Here is a 24,022-nt window from a genome sequence, read left to right as displayed (position 1 = left end):
CCTAAGAAAGGTGAGAGCATACTTGCTTATCATCAAAAACACATAAGACATGTTTGTTCATTTTCATTGTAATTAGTCTATGTGTCTAATTTATCAAAAATAAGTGCAAAATCCCATGACTGCAAATAAAGTTAGTATTTTATATTGTAATCTTTGATGATGAAATGGTTTATGACTCCGGTCTTTCATAGTGAAATAAGTACCTACAAAACCAACAAACTGCATGACAGTCCAAAAGTAGAAATGAGAAATGCAAAATGCAACATTAGAAAAATCCATGAAAAACTGAAAAACGCTATCAAATTGACCAACAACGCTATCAAATGGACCAATAACACTATCCAATTAACTAAAAATGCTATTCTGAACACAAACAGCGTTGCTTAATCAACTGAGAATGCTACCAAATAGACCAAAAATGCTACTAAACCAACCAAGAACGCTGTCAAATATACCAGAAACGCTAAGGTATAGACTAAAAATGCTAAAGTATGGAAAAACATAAAAACAAAGTTGAGAAATATCCCATAAACGTCATTTGAGGTGTCAGGATGCTACAATGGAGACCAAGAATGCTAATCGGGAGCCCGAGAGAGATAATTTGTGCATCGAAAGAGCTAATCAACCTGTCAATGAGCTTTCTTGCAAGCAAACTTGTTAAAGATCAAAGGGGCTAGGCCCCACAATGGGCGCCAATTAATGTGATGCTAAAAATATGGTAAATTGAAATAACCATACACATAGATGAGACAATAAAACATAAGTAGGAAGCAAATACAAGATCTAAATTAAAGATGCAAACCCATAGCCTCCTTTTAAATGTCCCATCTTCCTCTATTCTTGAGGACCTTGAAGGTTGAAGAATTGTTGGCTCTTAGCAGAGCAATGACCTCCAAAGTAGCAACTCAAGAGTTGAGTAGCTACTTCATGATTGATTGTGTAAATTGTATGAAATGTATGATGATTGATGAATGATTTATCTAGAATGGTCTATTAAAGCTACATGATTGATAAAATGAAACTAGATTAATATGAAAATGAACTATGATTAATCTAATTAACAATTAATGCTAGATGATATGATGTAAAATGCCTATAATAAAAATGCAAAAACTAGGAATGCAAGGGATCCTTATTGCTCCAAAATGATGGGTATTTATAGGAATTCCAAGGCCAAAGCTAAGGTGGCAGGAATCGACGGTCCAGATTTGATCTGAAGATATCAAGGGTCAAGATTGAGGAAGTTGTATAAGAGGTTGGAGGAAGGGACACTTGTCATCTCTGTGGTGACAAGTGTCAAGGAGCCTTGCTCATGAGAGGGTAAGTGTCCAAGGGAGGAGACATGTGGCAAAAGTGTCATTTGTTTCAAGGGGAGAATATCCAACCCATAAGAGGTTAGGATAAAAGAGGTTAGGATGTGCAAGAGGATAGGGTTAGTTAGACCCTAGGATTAGATAGAATGGGATAGGTTAGGGGATGGTTAGGTTAGGTGGTTAAAGTTAGGAGCCATGTGCTCATTTGAATTTAGAAATTCAAATATTTGAAAAAGATAATTAATCTCCACAAATCATAATTTGATTTGTTTTAACTAATTATGAGATTAGGAGAATGAATTTTAATTGGAGAGGATTAATTAATTTAGAGTAATTATTCAAAAGGGGATATGAAATTGAACTATATAAATAAATCATGTAGATTCATTTACTAGTAGATGAATAAGGGAATTAATCAAATTTACTTGTGAATTCGATTAATTGGGAAGGGGGATTAATTAAATAATTGTGTATTTAATTAATTATCTTCAGACCATTTTTAGGTGTATTCAGATATGAATGTGAATGAACATGCATTATCTATAATGAGTGTGCAAACTAATCTTTATTGCTTTCTAATTACAATTCCCTGTGACACATCACACACACACACACACACACACACACACACACACACACACATGTTGGCATTGTGTTGGCATTGATGTCAACTAGTATAGGATGGAAACCAGTATGGGAGAGTATATCATCTAGCTTAATGGCCATTGGAGTCACCGGTAGACAAATTAGCATTGACTTGTGTTGAAGACATAAGGACTATAGACTGAGAAGAGACATGTTGGAAGTGCATGGTTCTCACCAACAAGAGAGCAAGATGTTGGGTGATTGATTGTTATGAAGAGGGGGAATGTTACCTAAATTACATCAACACCGGAGGTGAAGTATATGTAGGCCACTGGTATGTTGTGTGGATGTCAAACAATAGGACTCCCACCGGATAAAGATGCAGTCACCACTTGCAGAGATGTCTGACAGTTAATGTGCCCGACCAATTCACATATACCTATTTGAAGATATGTTGCACAAACAGGGAAGCCACATTGGTACATTGCAGGATGCAGATGACAAGGATCCACTCCCACCAGTAAGTGGAGCTTATCTCCTATTATGAATGGAATGCATCATAGTTCTTGAAGATAAGACAAAAGAGTTAAATGCAGGTGATTGAAGGCTCACACTGGATGAACCGGTGAAATACTAAGCTGCCTTAGATGCATGAGATCAAGGATGTGCATTGGATTAGTCAGGTAGACATGATGAGTTGTCAGTATAGAGAAGGAAGGATAAGTTTGTCACTTTGGCAAACATGTTAATAACATAATTGGTCTTGTAGTGAAGAAAGATGTTACCACAGATGTAGATAAATGGAGGCATGTTGAAGGTTGATTACATGATGTCATCAAGGTGTTTACCGATAAGTATGTCCACCGGTAATGTTGACAAAGTGCGAATGCAGAAAGGATTCCCATCTAATGAAGATATGCATGAGGTAGGTTGGCATCTATGCTGATCGGTTTTGTTGTTCCACCATAAGAGAAGCAAAGTGCAAGGTTGAAGGCAGACTGGTTAGGGTATAACGGACAGGCTCCAGGAACCAGTAGATGAACCCAATTGAATGGTTCATCAATGATCTTGTCTGGACTGACATAGAAGATCTAGCAAAGGTGTATGGCGACAAAAGGGGCCATGTGGAGGTGAAGTGGCATGCATGCACAAGTCAGTATGATGTGTCAGTGAGGTCGTTGGTTACTGGTCCAACATTTATGATGACTGCGAAGCTCGAGGAAGAAAAGAAGAGGATTGCGGCTCGAGATAAAGGAAATAGAAGAGATCTAGTAAAGACTGATCTTGCAAATCAAAGAGGATAAAGGAAACTGCATCACTCACATGACCGATCAGACAAAAGGCTGAAAAACATGCTACAGATGGCAAAAGAGAGAAGACATGTTTTGCAAGGTAAACATATGGGTGATGCTCATTGATTGAGTGTTGAACATCAATCAAGGACAGGATATGATATTGGATTTGATATGTCATGATGATCAGAGATCAAATCAGATGCAGATTTAGTGCATGGTGACAACCCTAGCGTGTCATTGTTCAAACTCACATTTAGGTAGGAAAATTTGGCTATAAGAGAGTGATCCAAAGATATTATTTGTGTTGTTGAATGAGAGAGTGTTGCTGCTACATAAGAGAGAAAATTAGTCAAGTTCTCAATGAGAATCAATGAAGAGACTGCGTGTGTGAGTGAGATACAAGTTGAAGAGTTCAACCGGCAACAGTGAGGCAACCAGTAGCTAACCATTGAGTCTAACAAAGGAGTTCACCGGTGGTGACTAAACCGGTAGAGAAGAGTTGCAGAAGATTGTAGAGAAGGCAAGCTGAGAACTAACAAGATTCAGATGGTAGACATTTGACTAAGTTATCAAGATCGGTGGTGGATAGCAGCAATGTGGCAGAGAGAAAAGAGAACCGACAGAGAGCAGAACTGACAAGGAAGAAGAAGAGGTTGAACCAGCAAAGGTGCAGCAAAAAGTGAGATGCAACAGAGAGTGGATTGCAGTAGAAGATAAGGTTGCTGCAAAGAAAAGGTGAAGAGAGAACCGACAGAGATCTATAGAGAGGAGAACCAGTGGAGAGACATACATGAGAGTTACAAATTTCTTTTGTAACAAGAAGATAACTTTTGTATTCAAAATATGATTTTGTCATCACTGAGTTGGAGCTAGGTGCAGGGGTTGGTTCTCCTTGGGTTACTGACCTAAAATCAGGGGTTGGTGCTCATTGGGTTGGTTCCCTAAAGTAGGAGTGGTACTCCTTGGGTTGGTGCCCTAAATGTTGTAACCGAGGTTTTCATTGTGAGGCTAGATTGGAGCAGTAGTCTCCAGCAACAATTCTCACCGAGGTTTTTCCCATCTTGGGTTTTCCTCATACATATGGTGTTATGTGGTGTCCCTTTTATGTGTGGATGCATTTTTGGCATTCTCCCTTCTAACTGGTAAGTGTGCTTTATGTTAAATCTGTCAACTGGTTTACATACATAGGTTAGAAAAGGGCTAAGTTTGGAAATCACCGATTCACCCACCCTCTCAGTGACATCTAGTGTTCAACAACATACACACACACACACACCTACCTTTTTTGTGCTCACAAATATACAGATTTAATAGTCAAATTAATCTAATAACCATTGTGTTTTTATGGACAAGATTGATATTATAAACAAAACTAGTTTTCTATTAACAATTATAATTCTCTAAACAATACTAGTTTTTTAATACAATCATAAAAGATCAAATAAAAAGAGTTATAGAAGATTATTCATGTTTTTCAATTCACAATATATATATATATATATACTTGTTGGTATGTACATGAATGTATTCACATATATTTATTTATAAAAAAATAGAAATATTGATCTATGTGGCAGATATAATAACTAAGTCAACATGAATGTCATATTTTCCACAATTTTTGAGAAAAGAAAGTGAACAAGTACTAGTCTTTGTATTTTCAAAGAATACATATATAGGGGAGAGGGACCAGTAGTTGTATGGGTCCAATAGTCATTATATAAATTATGCTTATAATATCTAGTCTTCCCACATATTTATACTACATATTGTAAATAAATAATCTACATGCAAATAAAAAAATTACCAAATGTTGGTCAAAATGGAACAATACTTGAACACAAGAGAACCTAAAAATGTTAAATAAAAAAGGCATAAATACATTAATTAACAAGTAAAATAGACCATAAGATCCTCACTAAACAAGTATTGTTATCATAGTGAAAAAATATTATTCTTATGTGTACAACTATTGGGGTAGCAATGTGTAGACACCTAAAAAATGTATTATTAATTCTACACTAATTGTTCGTCTATTTTATTAAGTAATTCTTTAATTATTTGATTGAGTTAAATATTTCTTCTAATCATCACATTTAACATTTCTAATCATCAAATTACTATCATTTCATCATTTAATCAATTAACCCTATCTCAATTATTAATTAAATATCAATTATTTAATTAATTGCAACATTTTCCTAGTTAAATAATCTTTATTATTTAATTAATTCAATTTCCTATGATTAAATAATCATTTAGATTATTTAATTAATTAATTTAATTCTTCCAAATCCCCAAATTAGAATTCCAAATAATTCCATCTAATTTCATTTCATTTTGTCCCAAATTCGAATTTCACTTCATTTCAATTCATTTCATTTCTTCCAAATTCACATTTCCCCAAATCTCGATTTTAGTTAATTTCATGTGCATTTGAGCATTCGAAAGACCAAATTCAAATCCAGATCGAAAATAAAAATCAAATTCAATTTCAAAATCATACAGCACATGCTAAAATCAAAACTAATTGATCAAATCAGTTATCTAATTAGTTAACTCAGTTAACTCCTCAATCTCCCATTTTCACTCAAAACAACTTTTTATGACTAATCAATCATTTTAGTCTTCTAACCCATCTAATCAGTCATCTCCTCAATCAAGTCAGTCTTCTAATCAATCAATTTGGTCAACTGACTAGTCTATTTAGTTCACTAGCCAATCTATTGAGTTCACTCTCCAACCTATTGAGTTCAGTCTCCAATCAATTCAGTTGACTCCTCAATCTAATGGTTTAATAGATCAATCAATTTTAGTTGTCTATCAATCAACACTTGAGCTCAAATTCTCACCCCTTCCGTGTTGAAAATCTATAAATTCAACCTCATTTCTCAAATCAAGCTAGCATCTAGAATCTAGCATTTAGCATCTAGCATCTAGAATCACAATCTTCAAATAATTGTTTAATCTATGCAGGAATCCCAATGCAATACCTGAGAGCCACCTACACCAACAACAATGAAGAAGAGCAATGGAAGCTTCAATCACATCAATTCAGGGAGTTTAAATTAGATTTAATTTTATTATGCAATTGATTTGATTTTATTTCATTGTAATTTAGGAGTAATTTGATTATATTAGAGTTGGCGATTCGCTCTGATATTCTAATTATGTTATTTACACTTAATTTAACCCTAGATATCATTGGTGAACCTGACGTGAAATCTTGTCTAACCTTCACTTGTTTTGTTTGATTTCACAGATCCGTGCAAACCTAGAAAAAGTAGTTTGCAATTGCCCTTACAGAAATTTGTAATTGTGAATATTAGTTTGCAATTGATATTAAAATACACCGCAATTTCCCTTGCAGTGCTATAAAATTTCTAAAAACTCATGCAATTGCTTAAAAGGGGTGAAAAAGTTAAATTTTCTTTGTCGTTTCTTCATTAATTGACCTTGCGCACCTAACCCATAAAAATCTTTAAATTCTGGAAATTTTCATTTTTGGCATAAAATGTGTCTAATCCAATGACAGAAAAGGTAACCTTCAAAATCTCAGGTGCAAGGAGGGAAAGACAACATATGAGAGAACAAAGATCATATCAAAGACTCCTAAAAGCAAAAAGAGAGCTTCGCGAAATTGAAGAAAGAGAAGAAATCGCCCAATACCATAGAAGCATCCACCAATTCATTGCTAAGTACAAATTTTATGACAACATTGATGTGTTGGCTCGTGTGATTTGGGATAACCTCATTGCAGAATTAAATCTCTATCTTTTGTCTTTTCCTTCTATCTAAATTTAAAAATAAATAAATTAAAAAAAAATCTTTTTTGCATTTAACTGATGAGCAATTGACATGATAATGCTACGCAATTGCTCAGACATCAATTTGCAATTGCTATCTTAGTAATTCACAATTGATAGCATATCAGTTCACAATTGATTAGACATCACTTTGCAATTGCTTAGTAGGTAGCTCGCAATTGCTAGTTTAGGTTTTTCACATTGTCTTTATTTAGTTCTGGTTTTTATCAGTATTTCTCTCTATTTATGAAAAGATAGAGCTTTGTAACTGAGAAAACTAGGCTGGATAGCCCACCATGTGTCTACTAACATTATTTTCTCTAAAGGGTTAGAGTAGATAACTTCTTTTGGTGCTTTTAAAATAAATAAAATCTAATTCTTTCATGTTCTTTCACAAATTGCTATGAAGGTTAAAAATGAACACCATGCTTGTGTGAAGCAACATCTCCACTTAGAATAGAAAATCAATGCAATGGAAGGATAAAAAGAACTTTGTTTTTGGGGGCTTCGAAGGGATTGGTATTATGCTCTCCCCTTCAATGGGTGATCAAAAAACCAGACTCTCTTCTTTTATGCTTTTAGTATTTTTTTGTAATTACACCCTTTAGAAGGCCTACCCTCCTGAGTTGCCCTTAGGGTAGCATTAAGGCCGGTGAGAGGGGAACAACCTAACTGGCAATGGCTAAAGCCAAGTAATCCAAGCCACTATAAATAAATGCATATGTGATGAAAATCATATGCGATGAGTGTTACATGTTGTCACAACAACGTTATGCCTCCCTCGATGCCTATACAGTACGTTAAAATCTATAGAGCGTAACCTCTACAAACTAGGAGACCTCTCTCAATGGAGTGTAAAACACTGATTGTGACCACTTGAACAGAACCCTTTCTAAACACCTTATAAATTAGAATCCAAACCAAGTCAGTAACCAGACACGTGAATTATCACAATTCAAGGGTGGGGAAGAATCTGCCCCCAACACACTCACCATATATCTCCCAGGATAACGGGCCAATTGAGGAGCGATCTTCTTTGGTCTAATTTCCCGAAAAAGGAAAAACAATGGGTGTACCCTAGGGTGTGACAGGGTTGTTTGAGCTGACAGAGTATCAAGATGTGGGTTGTGGTAATACTTGTGACCTTTTTACCATTAGGAGAGTCTGCTTGATGTGCTATCAATTGACCAATTATAGCAAAAACAAAATGGGGTCTTGCAAAAGACTCCAACATTCATGGGAATTTGAAAAAGTTCCTTAAACAAGTATTCTTTTTATGGTATTATTCTTTTTGATGTATTTGTTGCATCCTTTGCTACATTTCACCAAATTCAAAGATTTTAGAAAACACCAAAAACAAAGTGGAACCTCAACCAAAGTTTTGTCAAAAACATCAACAAGATCAAATCTTTCAACAAATTCAAGTTTCAACATCAACAAGATCAAACACTCTCAACAAGGTCAAGTTTCAACATCAACATCAAAAATCGGATCAAAATCAAACTTTTGCAACAATTCTAGAAATGGAGAAAACATCTTACATGTTGTGATCTTAGGTCCAAACCAATCAAGCAAACATCATGGATTGACATTATGCATTTCATAGGGAAGGTGAAGATTTGATCCCTTCCATTCCTATTCCATCACCATCCATAAAAATCTTAGCTCAACAAATCAATACTTTGCAACAACAACAACTGAGAGAGATGACTAGTCCTAGCAACCATAGGGGCTGGTTAGAAAATATGATGAGGGAGTTGATAACCACCATGGAATCATTATCAGGACAACCTTACTTTTCTTTCAACCCAACATATCAATCACATCAACCCAACATTCAAACCTCTTTCAACCAAAATCAAACCCCTTTCAACCAAAATCAAACACCATTCAACCAAAGTCCAAATCAATCATGTCTAGCCATCATTTCATCATCCCCTAAAGTCACACAAGAGCAATCCATGCCATCTCTACCCAATAACACAATCTCCCAAAGGCCATCCATAGTACAAATCCAATCTAATCCAAGTGATGATGCTAGTCATATCCATGCTTTAAAAATTCAAGATCCAATGCCTCCATATATTCCATTTCCAAGAAAACCCACTTCGGAGAGTCTCATTCAAAATTCTTTCTTATCAGGCCAAAGTGTTGAAACCTTCCAAAAATCTCCCATGCATATTCCAAACTCATTCCCCGTGTTAAGAGAATAATCCAAAATCAGAATAAATGAGTCATGAAATAAATCAACATCAAGGACAAACCCTTTCATCTTACCCAATTTTTGATCAAGATCCCACTGAACAAGAGTCTAATGATGATCCCCTCATTCTCTTCTATCTCAAGAGAAAAGTGTTCTTTCAAGTCCCATCCAACATCCACCTCCTAAGCAAGATCAGGATATCCCTTCTATCCTTCATAATAATCCCTTTCCAAGACAAGATCAAAGCATACCTTTACCTTCATGTCCTAAACAAGATCTCATTATTTCTTCAGATTCTTGTCAAGATCCCTCCATCCCATCATTTCCATGTCATAATCCTCCATGTCTCTCATAATATTTCATCTCACCAAATGAATCTACCATATCTCCTAGTCTCCCTCATGATCTCAATGTCTCTATACAAGTTGTTCATGAACCCCTTACCAATGGAATCACCAATCCAAATCATTCTACATAAGACAAATTGTCAACAATTGTATGTGCACTATTATCACATGCCAATGTGGTGACAGAAACAAGCATGGCACGAGCTAATGAAATCAACACCCAAATTGTTACATCATCTTCTTCAAAAACAAACATAGCACTAGCCAATAAGATGAACACCTGGTTGGCTTCATCATTCTCTTCAAGTACATCAATATAAATATGCATAGCACCCTCTCATGTCATGACTTCAGAACCATAATCTATATGCCTCATACACCAACACTTGATAGACTAGGGGCAAGAAGATCTACCACAATTGAATTGGTTTGAAAATAATGAGGCTATAGAAAAAACTGTACATGAAATACACCTAACTGAATCCTTATATCCTATTGAAAAAGACAGGTTCATCCAACTCTTCAAACAAAGACCAATGAACTATCTACATAAAATTCATACCAACTCAATAACAACATGCACCTAAAAAAGATATTACATCTAAGGGTGGCTTTATTTCAATTTCCAGTACTGCATTGCATATCTTCATTTCAGAGTACATCATAGTTGTTTGCATATCACCATTGCACAACCTATAGTTGCATACCATTATTGCTTTCTCATTTAGTTGCATCAATAACACAAGATGTTTGTCTGAGTTGTTCTTCTATCTGCAATAAAAGGAAAGAATGTGGACCCATTTCCTAGATACTTGATCATAAAGTCTTTAGGAGGCCTTTAGTCATTCAGTTTCAAACATGGCCTTGTCATTGAGCTTTATCTATGGTTGAGTAGAGTTTTCACTATTCAACCTTGTTAGCCAAAATCTATCATTTTCTATACCTCACACATTAATCAATGCTCTAATTCATTACAGATACCTGGTTGGTCATGTGGCTAGTGAAAAATCCAAAAATCTACTTCAGCGCCACTGTAATTATCATACCCACGTAGGTTTAATTACTTACAAGTCAAGGCAAGAAAATGAAGAAAAAGAAAAGAAAAATATTATGCCGATTTCCATCAAAAGGCAAAATAAAAAATGATATATTACTGAAATATCACGCATATAAGTTTGATAATAAAAGGCTTGACTAAGGGAACATACAAATAACTCCATCAGGGCTATGGACGCCTTCTAGCAATTGAGCAATATTTGAGAGATTACAGTGCATAACCTCGTCGGAGCCCTAAAACCTTGCTGGCAGCGAGGCTCTATCCAGGATGCTTTTGAAGTTAGAATAAATTACGTAGCTAGCCACATAGGATTCCAAGGGTCTTTGATAATTATAAGAGTTAGAATGAATTCAAATGCACAAACATTGGCAAAAGAAGATCAAAGTTTCAAGAATTGATAGAGAAGTTTTCTACACCTCTGTTCATAAATCTTGGTTACACAGTGTGTTAGATTGGATGATCTAAAGCCTTTTGAGATTGGATTGAACTCCTATCTCTAAAATGTTTCACACCTTCAATTCAATCAATGCATTTCAGAATGATGGGCACACACATTCATCCTTGTTTAGGAATTGCATCTTCATGTCGCATACCGCATTATCATAATTTGCATTTGAAAAATTCATTGTCTCCACCACATTCTGCAGATCATCATGTCATCACAGGTTTGCATACTTGGGGGCATAACTTAGAAAAAAAAAAAAATTCAGATAAAGTCTTGAAAAAAATAAAAAACATTTAGATAAAATCCTGAAAAAATAAAAAACATTCAGATAAAGTCCTAAAAAAATCCTAAACATTCAGATAAAGTCCTGAAAAAATCTAAAACGTTCAGATAAAGTCCTGAAAAAATCTAAACATTCAGATAAAGTCCTGAAAAAATCTAAAACATTGAGATAAAGTCTTGAAAAAATCTAAAACATTTAGATAAAGCCCTAAAAAAATCCTAAACATTCAAATAAAGTCTTGAAAAAATCAAAACATTCAGATAAAGTCTTGAAAAAATCAATCCAAAAATAATCAAATATCGATCCACAAAATCCAAAAACATTCAAAAATCAATTAAAAAACTTGCAATAAATTCTCTCACAAGAATCAAACACCCTAGCAGATATTTAGTAAACACTTCGCATGAAGTTAAACAAAGGATACAACTATCTTGTCAAAACATCTGCAATCAAGTTGATCAATTGTCTAATCTATCGAATCACTATCAAACTATCAACGTGATCACCATCTTGTCTTAAATAGAATTGGTACACTAGAAACCAAATAGGTTAGTCTTATACAGGGTCCAAAACTTCTGAAACCAAACATTATCAAAATCACATCAAACATATCAAAGCAAAGACACAAATCAGTATGACTACTGCATTTTTGTTCTAGTTAGTTTTATCTTTTTATCAAATTAGTGAAGATCATTGCTTTTAGCTACTCAAGGATGTCCAACAAGTGAGTAGATGAGCCATGATGGGCATGATCCTTTTCTTTGTTTTCTATTTGTCGTGTGAACCAATGAAGTTATGGGGAAATACTTCCAGTGGGTGTCTGTGATTGGTTCGTTCATTTGGCAAGTGGCCCATGAAGGATAACTATGCATGTGACTATCGCACATACCTCGACCCCTGTTGTTATTCCTAGAATGGAGGGTTCACTCCTTCTCTGCTACGTGTTTGTTTCTTGCAATGATATATCTATACATCTTGGTTCCTCATACCATGGTGTAATACCTTCCATTGTTACATAATAAGGCTCAATGATGAAAATGTGTTGCACTATGGATAAAGACAAGAATAATATTCATCATCGTCATATCATTTCATTTTTCTGATCTCATCTCATTTTTCTGATCTCATCATGTTGATTATCTCTTCAGATCATTCTCTTATCAAGCATTTTTCTTCTTGAATCAATCTTTTAAATTCTTTCCAATCATTCATTTCATTTAATAACATCTCTCTCATCACTTAATTTCAATCTATTCATCTATCATTTCAACATTTCTATCTATCAATAATTTTTTCCTCACCTTCATCATATTTTATCATGCATCCAATCTTGATCTATCATTTGTCTTATACAGGATTTATCCTTCCTAAAACCATACATTCTCATCTATCTTTATCTTATACAAGATGTATCCTTCCTAAAACCAGATGTTTTGATCATTTTTGTCTTATACAGGATGTGTCCTTCTTGAAACCAGACTTTATCTTTATCTTATCTTAAGCAGTCACCAGTGAGGAGGGACCTCAAGGAGAGTAGTCCAGGCCGGTCAACAAGAGTAAACACAATGAAAACACACAGATATGATGGAGGTAATGCAAAACAAATAGTTTTTATTGCATGGAATTTGATTACATCCAACCGATAACAATCGAGACCTTGAATCGAAAGATCTATCTTCTAGGCACATTCTATCTATCTGATACTCGGATTGATTCTAATTGATTACATTCTAAATCATGATTATAAATATATATATATATCGATCCAAAGGATACAGTTGGCCTAAAAGGGATCAAAACCCGAAGAACAAGACCTAACATGCAAAATGAACAAGGTCAGCCTCCGCCAAGAGACTCCTCCAAAAAATCCAAATGATGAAACATAGAAGGTTAGCCACATGCCAAGGAACATCTAAATCAACACTCAAGGCTTCGCAAGCTTCAGAATGTGTTCTGGTAGATCACCAGAATAGGTCTTAGGCAACCAGTAACAAAGGAACAACCGGTAACAAGAAACTGTCATGGAAACCTATGGCGATATATTGCCAGAAAGTGATCCAAATGAGATGTGGTTTGAAAGAAAGAAAGATGATCAATTCTTCAAGTAGAATCCAACTCCAAAGGATCTGGTGAGCCAAAACTAGGACACATAGAAAGAAAACTGAAACTGCAAACAAAACATAAAGGAAAATATTTTTGGTTGATGCAAGATTGTTGTGAACCAGGGATGCTCCTGCATCAGACATTCAAGGTTAATGAAAAAAAGTGAGCCTCTCACTTTGCTAGGTTTAGAGGGAAACCAAGGTGGTCTACCTCTGCCTGAGAAATCCAAGATGAATCTTTAACTGGTCTCCTCTTCCACTTCACATGATATTATTTGTACTGACTGTTCTGAGTACTACGCCCAATCCTATTGTCCAAAATATCTTCAATCTAATCCGGTTCCTTTTGGGGCCATTGTTTCTCAAGGTTTGTAATACTGTCCTCATTGAATTCTGGTTCATGGTACTCATGAAGATATGCAATGTTTAATATAGATGAAATACTTAGACTATCTGGTAGCTCCACTTCATATGCATTTCCAGAACTAAACTTTCTCAAATCTTACAGGGTCCAAACTTCTTCATCTACAACTTATTATAAGTTCCAACTGGGAGTCTCTCTTTTCTCAAATATACCATCACTTCATCTCCAACTTCAAATTCCTTATGTCTCCTCTTCTCGTCATCCTTCTCCTTATATTAGCTATTCATGTCTTCCAAATATTTTTTATCCTGAATATGCAATGTTGCCATGTGATCTGCAAAATCTTCTGCTTCTGAACTCTTCCACTCTTCACTGCTAATGTCTCTCAATTCTGCTATTCCTCTAGGATGCACTCCAGTAACAATCTCAATAGGTGTTTTTCCAATACTTCTATTCACTGAATTGTTGTAGGCAAACTCTACTTGTGCGAGGATCAAATCCCAACTTCCATTTTTATCTCCCACTAAACATCTCAACAAGTTTCCCAAGCTCTGGTTAACAACTTTTATCTGTCCATCAGTCTATGGATGAAAAGCATAACTGAACTTCAAATTTGTTTTCATCTTCTTCCAAAGTATTCTCCAAAAATAGCCAACAAATTAAGTGTCTCTGTCTGAAACTATGCTCTTAGGTAATCCATGCAATCTCACCACTTCCTTGAAAAATAGGTCTGCTACATGTAATACATTTGATGTCTTCTTACAACGTATGAAATGAGACATATTCAAAAATCTATCCACTACCACAAATATAGAATCATTCCCTCTCGGTGTCTTAGGCAATCCAAGTACAAAATCCATGCTTATATCCTCCCAAGGTCTTACTAGTACTATCAAAGGTTTATACAATCCCACATTTTGACTACTACCATTTGCAACCTGACAAACTCTACAACTCTACACATATCTCTTACCATCATTATGAATCTAGGGCCAAAAGTACTACTCACTCACCAATGCAATTGTTTTGTCAATGCCAAAATGTCCAACTAAACCTCCACTATGTTTCTCTTTTATTAGGTTCTCTCTCATGCAACTCTTAGGTATGCACAACTGAACTCCCTGAATAACATCCCATCCTGAATAAAACAATCCAACCATTTTTTCCTATCAACCATAACCAGTTCTCTACATGCTTTCCAAGGCTCTACAAAATCCGGGTCTTCATCATACAATGTCTTCAAATCTTCAAAACCTAAAACTATCACTCTCATTTCTGTCAGCAAATTCCTTGTCCTACTCAATGCATCAGCGACTTTGTTAGATTCCCCACTTGTATGCTTCAACACAAAGGTGTAACTCTGCAAAAATTCTACCCATCTCATATGTCTCTGATTCAACTTACTCTTATTGTTCAAATACTGCAAAGCTTGATGATCTGTATACAACACAAACTCCTTAGGCAACAAGTAGTGTCTCTATTTCTTCAAGGCTTGAATTATGGCATAAAATTCCTGATCATAGACTGAATATCTCTTCCGGGCATCATTCAATTTTTTAGTGAAATATGCTACAACTGTCCCTTCTTGACTCAAAACTGCTCCTATTGTTGTTCCACTTGCATCACAATCCAATTGAAATACTTTATTGAAATCCAGTAAACCTAACACGGGCTGCTCAGTCACTTTCTACTTCAACAATTCAAAACTTTTTTTTGCTCCGGTGGTCCACTTGAATTCTTTTCGATCTCCTCTCATGGTCTCAGTCATAGGGTTACAAACAGAACTGAAATTTCTGATAAACTTCCGGTAAAAACTAGCCAATCCATGAAATGATCTTACCTCTCCAATGCTTTCTGGTGTAGGCCACTCAATAATGGCTTTCACTTTCTCAGGGTCCATCTTCAAACCATCCTCAGATATCAGAAATCCTAAATAGACTAACTCATCCTTCATGAAAGTACACTTCTTGATATTGATCAACAACTTTTCTTCTCTCAACCTTTATAAAACATGTCTTAACTACAAAAAATGCTCCTCTTTTGTTTTATGAAAAAGCAGAATGTCATCCAAATACACAATAACAAACTTACCCAAGAATTTCTTCAATACCTCATTCATCAGCCTCATGAAAGTGCTCGGTGCATTAGTCAATCCAAAAGGCATCACCAACCATTCATATAGTCCTTCGTTTGTCTTAAATGTTTCCTTTCACTCATCACCTTCTCTGATCCTGATCTGAAGATATCCACTCTTCAAATCTATCTTTGCAAAGTATTTTGCTCCACTCAAACAATCCATTATGTCATCCATCCTAGGAAAAGGAAACCGGTATTTCACTGTGATCTTGTTTATTGCTCTTGAATTGGTACACATCCTCCATTCTCCATTCTTCTTAGGTGCTAATACTCCTGGTACTATACAAGGGCTCAGACTCTCCTGATCAAACCTTTCTTCAACAACTCCTACACTTGTCTATTTAGTTCTTCATTCTCTGTCAGTGTCAACGGGTGTGCAGCTTTGTTAGGCAAACTAGCTCCAGGAACCAAGTCCATGCAACGACTAATACTTCTAACAATTGGGAATCCATCATTTACATTGTTTGAAATGATGTCCTCATATTCTGTCAACAAATCTCTTATCTTTTCCAAGTGTTCTCCTTTTGGTTCCGGTCTCTTAGTCTTCTTAGGAATTAAGGAAAAACACACATTCTCATCTCTTAGTCCATCCATGAATTTTGTCCCATCTACTAAACATATTATGGCATTTGTACAAACTTCACCTTTCAAAGGTTCCTCCAAAGGTAACAAGGTTTGCTTCATTCCATTGGCCACAATAGTGTATGCATTCTTCCTCCCATCATGTATTGTCAGTCTATCAAACTACTAAGGTGTCCCCAACAAAAGATGACAAATATCCATAGGCATAATATCACACAAAACTTCATCATGATAATTCCCAATTTTTAATTTTATCAAACATTGTTCACTTACTAACAGCTTATGTTCATCCTAAATCCATGCTATCTGATAAGGCTTAGGGTGTTTCAATCTCTCCAATTTTAACTTATTCACCATCTCTTCTAAAACAAGATTATCTAAACTACCACTATCAATAACAAATTTACAACACTTATCAGATACCTTACATCTGGTCTTGAATAGATTCTTCCTCTGCAAGGGTTCTTCATCTCTTCTGGTATGACACAAAGCTCTCCTCATTATCAGCAGTTCTCCATCTTCCAGTTTATTATCTAATCTAGTGGGGTTTTCTTCCACTACTGTTGCTCTTCCGGTAGCCTCTATCTTCTTACATTCAAATGCATGGTTTCCTTCTCCTCCATACTATAAGCAAGTTCCTCTAAATTTCCTCTTGTCCCATCTTCCAAAGTTCTCATTCCGGTAACCATCTAGTTCTCTCCTCTAGTAGAAAATTCTATCATCCTTCTAGTATGAATTACCTTCTTTGCTCACTTCCTTTTCCTTGTTTTGATCTGTACTAATTCCTCTTGTTAGACAGTTCTGGATAACTGGAAGACAACTGAGAGGGGTGTTGGCATATGCATACTCCAATGAGACATTGTATGTGATTGAAGGTTTTGTCATTGATGGCAACCTTGCAATCTTATGGCATCGGCAAAGGGATTATACCGGCATCAGCAGATCACACTCTACACCAGCACTTAGGACACTGACATCGGCACCGGCACCGGCACAGAAGAAAGGAAGTATACCAGCACAGAGGCCGACAAGATTTTGTTATATTATATTTCATTGGAGAGAGGAGATGTAAGCAAAAAGGAAAATATTAGGCAGACCTATTGTGCAAAATATAGGTTAAGGGGTATATGTAAAGAACAGAGGAGGAACCAGTACTGAATCTGGCATTGAAGTTGCTATTGTAAAGTAGTACAAGATATTGGATTTGTATAATCCTTATTGTAAGTCAGTGAGACTTCCCATTGAGCAGTGAGCTCTAAGCAGTTGGCCTTCCTGCATGTGCAGGCCCCTATTGTAAGTAATATTCTCTTATTGGCCAGTGAGTGAATATTGTGGGTCACAAATCCCACCGAGGTTTTTCCCACACTGGGTTTCCTCATTAAAATCTTGTGTTATGGTGTGCTTTTCATGTGGATGTTCTTGATTCTATTTATTGCATTATTTCTTGCATACCGGTACACTGTTATATTATGTTTAGCATGTTTTAACTTAAGAAATTCCATTCACCAGTCAGATACTGATTCACCCCCCCTCTTAGTATCTGTGGGATCCCTAACAATTGGTATCAGAGCTTGGTCCTCTATTTTCAAAAGCCTAACAGCTTGAGGAAGATCTTGACACCGGTAAAGATGGAAAATCTGATGAAGCAACTGGAAGGAGCTCTTATAGACTATGATGCAGAAAAATTGAAAAATATCAAACTAGAAGATGATTTAAGGGCAGCTTAGGACATCATTTAGGCACTTCAAGAAAATTTTACTGTTGCAAGAAATAAGAGAAGAGAACTTTGTGAAAAATTGCAAAATGAAAATGATGAAAAGGAATCACTTAATGATATGATAAGCAAGTTGAAACAAGAGATCATGACAACGAAAAATGAAATGCAGGATATGACTATGAGATTTTGCAAAGAGATTGAGGATAGGAAGAAGAATGAATAAGAATTGACCAGAAGACTAAGTGATGCAGCAAATGAGAACACAAGACTTAGCTATGAAAATGACATGTTGAAGATAGATCTGATGCATACTCAGAATGACTCAAATGAACTAATAAGACAAAAAGAAGTCTTAGAAAGAGAACTAGAAACTACAAATCAACATAAAGAAAAATTCAAGAAAAGCTCAGAGGAACTTGGCACCTTGCTAAAGAATCAAAAACCTAAAGGTGACACTTCTGGAATTGGCTTTGAAGTTGGTGAAAGCTCTAGTACTGCAAATACTTAGGATCACAGCAAACCGGTAAGACAACCTAATGCTTATAAATTCAATGGAAAATGCTTTAACTATAATAAGTATGGTCATAGAGAAAATGAATGTAGATCTAGAAATTATCAGAATATCAACACACCCACTAGTCAATGTTCTAAATGCAACAAAGTGGGTCACAATTCTAAAAATTGCAGAATGAATGTGAGATGTTATATTTGTGGAAGATTTGGACATTTATCTAATCAATGCAGAACACAAACCAGCATAGGTTATGGGAAAGCTATTTAGAAAAATAATATAACTTATTATGCATGTAACAAGATTGGGCATATTGCTAAATTCTATAGAAGTAAAGGAACACCGGTAGACAACAAAAGTTCTAGCTTGAAAGTTAAAGAAAAGGTTGAAGAGGTTAAGCAAGAATTCTCAAAACAATGGATTAGAAAAGCTGATCTAAATATTGGGAATATTCTTCCACCAGTAGAACAGACCAATGCTTCAGCGGTAGAACAGAGTGATGCTTCACTAGAAGGACAAAGTAGTGCTCCACTGGTAGGAAGTTCTTCATCTAATTGAAGAAAATTTCCTTGAGGGTTTGGCAATCTATTGATACATGTGCTATTATTCCCTCGGTTAGAGATAAGAAGTTGGAAATTACTTATTACCGGCAAACAATGTTAAGTGAATACTTAACCGACATGCAATTAATGTGGTAGATAGAGAATAGACACTATATAATCAAGGTTTTGGCTCCATTTCATTTCACCGAGATTTCAAATTTATGAAGAGTGCGAAGACTCCGAGCTAAGGCATTTCAAGTAAGAAGAAAGAACACTATCCTAAGGCAGTAAAAGGTATTTAATCATGGCATCCACCTTTGCAATTGAATATATAGCAACCCTATTGTTGTTGAAGTGATAAAAAGACCTAGGCCCGTATTTCAGTTAGTTCCTGAGGTAGCAAAGAAAGATGATACCTTAGGTGCTTTTTCTCAAATTCCTAAGGAAGTTGTTTATGCTGAAGACCCCAAAATGTACATCCACTGCAACATTGAAGAGTTAGGAGATGAAGAAATTAAAACCATGTTTAAAACTGTGATATGTGATAAAACTGGCAATGTAAAAGATGAATACAAGATCATTGAGACGCTAGGATTTACATAGATCCTTAGCATTCCTGAATTTCCCAAGGACGTGATTATGATAGTCTTAAGCAGGGTACATGGTGAGTTTTTCTGGTTGGATGTAGTCCACAAGATCACCAAGGAGGCTGTGAAAGTTGTCACGAGGTTACCGACCACCGGTAAAAGACCAGATAAAACCAGTCATCCCAAGGACAGTTTGGGTAACCGAGATGGGCTATGAAACAGATGATCACATAGTTGAAACATATGCTAAAGCACTTCTGGAAGCCCCCAGAGAACCTAAGGAAGAAGTATTTGGTAGTGCAAAAACCATTGAAAGCCAAATACAATCAAAGAAAAGAGTGAAAAAGGTTGAGGCAATTGTAAGGAAAGGTTCCAGACAAGCAAAAGCCATCAAAGAAGATGTACTGAAGAAAACCGGTATAACAAAAGATGAGTTAGCAGCTCCACAACCTGAAACTCACCTATCACTGGTAGGTACTACTTTAGGGAGTGACATGCCTGCAACTTTCAACAGAGTTGTAAGAAAAAGAGATCCCTCACTGGCAACCACACCCTCACCTAGGAGGACAAGGCAAAAGCAACAAGCAGTGAGATCTCCGATAAGAAAAGCCAAACCAAAGAAGAAACTGACACCCAAGAAGAAGAAAAGGACAAACAAAGACTTGGCCCCTCTTGATATACTACTGAATGAAATCATAGAGGAAGGTAAATTGAAGAACATAGAGAAAATATATGACACTCTAACAACTGATGAAAAAGAGCAAGTTGAAAATAGTGTTATATTACATATGGATATGTATAAGAAATTTTTGATGGAAGTAGTCAATGAAATTCCAGATGAGCTATTCAAAAGACTAGAAGCAAGAAGACAAGCAGTGATAGAACTGGATAAGAAAATAAAGATTGAAAAGCTACTTGTTGTATATCTGGTAAACTCTCCCCAAGAAATTGATGACCTAATTGCTCAAGCCAACCAGACAATATTTTCTACTGCACACCGGCACATTGCTTTAATGGTAGGAAGAGTTAATGAGGTAACAGAGGAGACAGAAAATGGATGGGATATATTCCTAGTTGAGAAAGAAAAACAAGAAGAGTACAGGAACCCCAAACCCATAAAATTTTATCAGAAAGATAGAGAAGGGGAAAGGAAAAGTTGGTGGACCACCTAGTATCAAGGTTAGAGACAACTTACCCCCACCTCCTTTAATTACTCCACCAGTAAAAACAACAACTACTGAAGATCAATCGGCAGCTGAGAGCATGGATGTAGAGGATGATAATCCTAATCCTAAAGTTTTATATACTGTGGATGTTGATACTCAAAAGATCAACATAGTGGTAGACAAAGATACAACAGATAAGACTGATATGGCTAGTGAGCCTCCGATAGCTGAGGAAACTGATAACTCACAGGAGAAACTAGTAGAAGATAAAGAACAAAAGGTAGAGACTCAGACACAGGTTGAGGCAATGCAACAAACAGAGGAACAAACAGAGCAAAAGGCTCCGGAACAAGAACAAGTACATAAGAAAATAGTACCACCAGCAACTAGTGAAAAACCATTGCTTAAAGAAATGCAGACACAAACAGACCTACCAGAGGTCAATACAAGCTTGGTTACTTCCATCGGTACTCAGATTGTTGATTCATCATCAAGCTTCAAATCAACTAATGTGACTGAGGTACTACTCGATTCTATCAAGAAAATAACCAACTGCAGCTCACAAGCTTACAAAGCAATTGATGATACCATACCAATTTTGAAGGTAATTGCTCCCAACTGTAATATAGACAACAAAGATTCTTTAGGACAACTGGATACATTGTGTAAATATATCTCAGAAAACATTGAGAAAATAAAAGAAGAGTCAGTGAAGGATAAAGTAGAAGTTGAAAAACAGAAATTCTTTGATGAGCAAATAAAGAAGTGTAATAGAGATTTTGACACACTTCTACCGGAATTATGTAATTTGTTGAAAGAGTACAAAAATATGTACAAAGATACCTGTAAAACAAACTTTTTGACTGTAGATATAGACAAGAAAATGAGCAAGGTACAGGATGAGATCAATAAACTTGCAGATAGTTTTGTCAACTCACCTGATACACTATCAGTTTTTGAGAAGAAGATAACAAATTTTGAGGAAGAACTACTCAAATTGGAAAGAGAGAAAGAAAGAATAGTGAATAAGGCAAAACATTTGATATCAAAACTAAGTCCAAGATTGGACTATCTAGCATCTCTACGGAAGGAAGTATCTGAGGCACTAATACATGGAAGCAAAACACCGACAAAGCATTTGCAGCATCTCACCGGTATAGTGAAGAGAACAGAGACAACAATAAAGGATAGCAAAAAAGTTTATGGACAACATAAACTTGATTTGGGGAGATCTTTTTCAAATTGTAACTACCCAGTTACAAGGTTGAAACCACAAACTCTACTGACATCTTGACAACCTTTGTCATTGATGCCAAAGGGGGAGTAGTGGGATGAGAAAATTCAAATCATAGGACAGGAATCATATGCTCAGGGGGAGCACACACATTTTTGGTAACATTTTTGGACTTCACATTTTTGGATCATTTTTTTGAAATTTCTCATGAGTGTTGCCATCAATGCCAAAGGGGGAGATTGTTGGCATATGCACATACAATGAGACATTGTATGTGATTGAAGGTTTTGTCATTGATGGCAACCTTGCAATCTTATGGCACCAGCAAAGGCATTACACCGGCATCAACAGATCACACTCTACACCGGCACTCAGGACACCGACACCGGCACCGGCACAGAGGCCGACAAGATTTTGTTATATTATATTTTGTTTATTTTTGTAAAAATGTGTAAGTCGACTTGGCAAATTGTAAAATGACTCTTATATATAAAAGAGATCATTGTTGACATTGGAGAGAGGAGATGTAAGCAAAAAGGAAAATATTAGGCAAACCTATTGTGCAAAATATAGGTTAAGGGGTATATGTAAAGAGTAGGAACCGGTACTAAATCTAGCATTGAAGATGCTATTGTAAAGCAATACAAGATATTGGATTTGTATAATCCTTATTGTAAGTTGGTGAGACTTCCCATTGAGCACTGAGCTCTAGGTAGTTGGCCTTCCTGCATGTGCAGGCCCCTATTGTAAGTAATATTCTCTTATTGGCCAATGAGTGAATATTGTGGGTCACAAATCCCACCGAGGTTTTCCCACACTGGGTTTCCTCGTTAAAATCTTGTGTTATGGTGTGCTTTTCATGTGGATGTTCTTGATTCTGTTTATTGCATTATTTCTTGCATACCGGTACGCTGTTATATTATGTTATGCATGTTTTAACTTAAGAAATTCCATTCACCAGTCAGATACTTATTCACCCCCCCCTCTCAGTATCTGTGGGATCCCTAACAAGGGGGGGGGGTGAATCAGTTGTCACAGATTATCAGAAGTGTTAGCAATTTAAACTCTAATACCGAAACCCAAAACAATAATTCTAAAATAACAGTTAATCCAATTAAGCATAAACAATAAACACAAAAGAAATACCATCCACACAACACCAATATTTGTACATGGAAAACCTGAGAAAGGGAAAAACCATGGTGGGAAGCCTACTTACAGTTAGATAATACTTTTGCAGTAACAGTAAGTATGTGAATTTACAATGAAGGGGCCTGCACTTGCAGGAAGGCCAACAGCCTAGAGCACACTGCTCATCACAAAAGGAGTCTCACTAACTACATACAAGTCCAGACTACAATCCGAAGAAGTGTTGAATTGCAAAAGATAGCATCTCCTATGCCTGAGTACAGTTTTGGTTAAGCTCAATACCAGAGGACTAAATCCTCTTACACAAACCCAATTCGATCTCCAATGATCGACCAACTCCTCTACCTGAATGATATTACATTATTTACACATTACATTCCTTGACCATGACCTCTAACAATAACCAAGATGATCTACAATGAGATCTTACATCTTATTTATACAAACCCTCGACCATAAACAATCAGGTTGGCCACCAGTAAACCAATTACATAATTACAAACCATGTCAACCTTAGACCAAAATAAATAATATACACACATAAGACATCCTAGAAATACAACAATAGGTCTTATCCACACGTTACATTAAAGTCGGT

The sequence above is a fragment of the Cryptomeria japonica genome, chromosome 6, assembly GCF_030272615.1.
Source record: "Cryptomeria japonica chromosome 6, Sugi_1.0, whole genome shotgun sequence".
NCBI lineage: Eukaryota > Viridiplantae > Streptophyta > Pinopsida > Cupressales > Cupressaceae > Cryptomeria > Cryptomeria japonica.
Note: the sequence above shows the minus strand (reverse complement) of the source record.